Source organism: Lucilia sericata, unplaced genomic scaffold (assembly GCF_015586225.1).
Source record: "Lucilia sericata isolate MDLA Ls3-8-SP2 unplaced genomic scaffold, ASM1558622v1 Contig001041F_arrow, whole genome shotgun sequence".
NCBI classification, from domain to species: domain Eukaryota; kingdom Metazoa; phylum Arthropoda; class Insecta; order Diptera; family Calliphoridae; genus Lucilia; species Lucilia sericata.
In genome coordinates, this window is record NW_023995021.1 from 25,001 (window position 1) to 29,310 (window position 4,310).

The following is a 4,310-nucleotide window of genomic DNA, read 5'->3' on the forward strand; positions in this document are numbered from 1 at the left end:
AACGAACTAACTAACTAACTAACTAACTAACCTAACTAACTAACTAACTAACTAACTACTAACTAACTAACTAACTAACTAACTAACTACTAACTAACTAACTAACTAACTAACTAACTAACTAACTAACTAACTAACTAACTAACTAACTAACTAACTAACTAACTAACTAACTAACTAACTAACTACTAACTAACTAACTAACTAACTAACTAACTAACTAACTAACTACTAACTAACTAACTAACTAACTAACTAACTAACTAACTAACTACTAACTAACTAACTAACTAACTAACTAACTAACTAACTAACTACTAACTAACTAACTAACTAACTAACTAACTAACTAACTACTACTAACTAACTAACTAACTAACTAACTAACTAACTAACTAACTAACTAACTAACTAACTACTAACTACGAACTAACTAACTAACTAACTAACTAACTAACTAACTAACTAACTAACTAACTAACTAACTAACTAACTAACTAACTACTAACTAACTAACTAACTAACTAACTAACTAACTAACTAACTAACTAACTAACTAACTAACTAACTAACTAACTAACTAACTAACTAACTAACTAACTAACTAACTAACTAACTAACTAACTAACTACTAACTAACTAACTAACTAACTACTAACTAACTAACTAACTAACTAACTAACTAACTAACTAACTAACTAACTAACTAACTAACTAACTACTAACTAACTAACTAACTAACTAACTAACTAACTAACTAACTAACTAACTAACTAACTACTAACTAACTAACTAACTAACTAACTAACTAACTAACTAACTAACTAACTAACTAACTAACTAACTAACTAACTAACTAACTAACTAACTAACTAACTAACTAACTAACTAACTAACTAACTAACTAACTAACTACTAACTAACTACTAACTAACTAACTAACTAACTACTAACTAACTAACTAACTAACTAACTAACTAACTAACTAACTACTAACTAACTAACTAACTAACTAACTAACTAACTAACTAACTAACTAACTAACTAACTAACTAACTAACTAACTAACTAACTAACTAACTAACTAACTAACTAACTAACTAACTAACACTAACTAACTAACTAACTAACTAACTAACTACCTAACTAACTAGCTAAACTAACTAACTAACTAACTAACTAACTAACTAACTAACTAACTAACTAACTAACTAACTAACTAACTAACTAACTAACTAGCTAACTAACTAACTAACTAACTAACTAGCTAACTAACTAACTAACTAACTAACTAACTAACTAACTAACTAACTAACTAACTAACTAACTAACTAACTAACTAACTAACTAACTAACTAACTAACTAGCTAACTAACTAACTAACTAACTAACTAACTAGCTAACTAACTAACTAACTAACTATGACACGTTACATTTGAGAGATTTCTCATTAAAAATTACTACTTTAGAAAGTTTTCTTACAGAAAAGTTTCTTTAGAAAGTTTTCTTATAAAAAAGTTTCTTCAAAAAGTTTTCTTATGGAGAAGTTTTCTTCAAAAAGTTTTCTTATAGAAAAGTTTCTTTCGAAAATTTTCTTCTAAAAAAGTTACTTTAGAAAGTTTTCTTCAGAAAGTTTTCTTTAGAAATTTTTATTCTTCAAAAGTTTATGAGAAAGTTTTCTTCTAGAAAACTCTCTTTACAAAGTTTTAGAAACGTTTTTAGAGAGTTTTCTTCTTAAAAAGTCTCTTTGGAAAATTTTCTTCTTTCTCTTTAGAAATTTTACAAAAGTTTTCTAGTGAAAAGTTTATGTAGAAACATTTCTTAGAGACAAGTTTTTAGAGAAGTTTTCTTCTACTAACTAACTAACTACTAACTAACTAACTAACTAACTACTAACTAACTACTAACTAACTACTAACTAACTACTAACTAACTAACTAACTAACTAACTAACTAACTAACTAACTAACTAACTAACTAACTAACTAACTAACTAACTACTAACTAACTAACTAACTAACTAACTAACTAACTAAACTAACTAACTAACTAACTAACTACTAACTAACTAACTACTAACTAACTAACTAACTAACTAACTAACTAACTAACTAACTACTAACTAACTAACTAACTAACTACTAACTAACTAACTAACTAACTAACTAACTAACTAACTAACTAACTAACTAACTAACTAACTACTAACTAACTAACTAACTAACTAACTAACTAACTAACTAACTAACTAACTAACTACTAACTAACTACTAACTAACTACTAACTAACTAACTAACTAACTAACTAACTAACTAACTAACTAACTAACTAACTAACTAACTAACTAACTAACTAACTAACTAACTAACTAACTAACTAACTAACTAACTAACTAACTAACTAACTAACTAACTAACTAACTAACTAACTAACTAACTAACTAACTAACTACTAACTACTAACTAACTAACTAACTAACTAACTAACTAACTAACTAACTAACTACTAACTAACTAACTAACTAACTAACTAACTAACTAACTAACTAACTAACTAACTAACTAACTAACTAACTAACTAACTAACTAACTAACTAACTAACTAACTAACTAACTAACTAACTAACTAACTAACTAACTAACTAACTAACTAACTAACTAACTAACTAACTAACTAACTAACTAACTAACTAACTAACTACTAACTAACTAACTAACTAACTAACTAACTAACTAACTAACTAACTAACTAACTAACTAACTAACTAACTAACTAACTAACTACCAAACTAACTACCTCATTAAAAACTACTACTTTAGAAAGTTTTCTTACAGAAAAGTTTCTTTAGAAAGTTTTCTTATAAACAAGTTTCTTCAAAAAGTTTTCTTATGGAAAAGTTTCTTCAAAAAGTTTTCTTATAGAAAAGTTTCTTTCGAAAGTTTTCTTCTAGAAAAGTTACTTTAGAAAGTTTTCTTCAGAAAGTTTTCTTTAGAAATTTTATTCTTCAAAAGTTTATGAAAAAGTTTTCTTCTAGAAAACTCTCTTTACAAAGTTTTAGAAACGTTTTTTAGAGAGTTTTCTTCTTAAAAAGTCTCTTTGGAAAATTTTCTTCTTTTTCTTTAGAAATTTTACAGAAATTTGCTATGGAAAAGTTTATTTAGATACATTTTTTAGATACAAGTTTTTTAGAGAAGTTTTCTTTTGCAATAATTTCTTAAAAAAGTATTATTTCAAAAAAAGTTACTATAGAAAGTTTTCATTTTTAAAAATTTCTCATAGAATATATCTTTATAATGTTTTTTTTAGATAAAAGCTTCTTAAGAAAAGTATCCTTTGGAAAGTTTTCTTTAAAAGTTATATTATTTCCTTTAAAAGTTATTACAAAGTTTTATTTTGAATAGTTTTTTTTTATAAAATTATATTTCAGAAAAGCTTTTTTATAATTTCACAAATGTTTATTATGAAAAGCTTTTTTTCAAAAGTTTCTTAAGATAGTTTTCCCTTAAAAAGTTTGACTTATAGAAAGAAAAGCTTTTTTAGACGGGTTTATTTTACAAAACTTGTTTATAAAGTTTAATTTTAGAAAAGCTTTATCTAAGAAAATTCTTTGTAAAACTCTTTACAAAAATTTTTTAATATAGAAAATTTTTTGTTATAGAAAGTTTATATTTATTGTGAAATTCCAATCAAAAAATTAATCTTTATTTATATTATAATAAAATTGTATATAAATTTTAATAAAATTTAATAATAAAATAATAAAAATAGTTATTTTTTAATAAATTTGTAGTTTTAATTCGAATAAATTGCTGTGGAAAAACCTTTAAAGGGGGAAAAACTTGCTAAGAAATTGTTACTGGGAATTAATTAAATGAAATTAAACAAATACAGTTAATTCATGTTGTAGAAATTTAAATTATAATGAAATTAAAAAAAAAACAGTTGACTAGTTAACAATTAAAGTGTTATTAATAAAAACAAGTGCTTGACAGGCACGTGATTTTTTTATATTTAATTTAAAGTAATTTCAAAGCGTTAAAGTGTTTATAAACAATTAATTGCGATATTAACTTTTATAGTTAGCGTTTATGTTTAACAATAGTTTAATTTGTTGAAATGCTAAATGAATATTTATAAATATACAAAGTTTATTATTATTATTTGTATTAATTTAATTATTTTATTTGTTTATTATTTCTCCAAACTTTTATAATTTTGTTTATTATATTTATATTATTTAATGTTCAAGAAATTTGCTTTAAAACCGAAGTTTAATAAAAAGGGCATTTAACCCATTTAGCACAGAAAA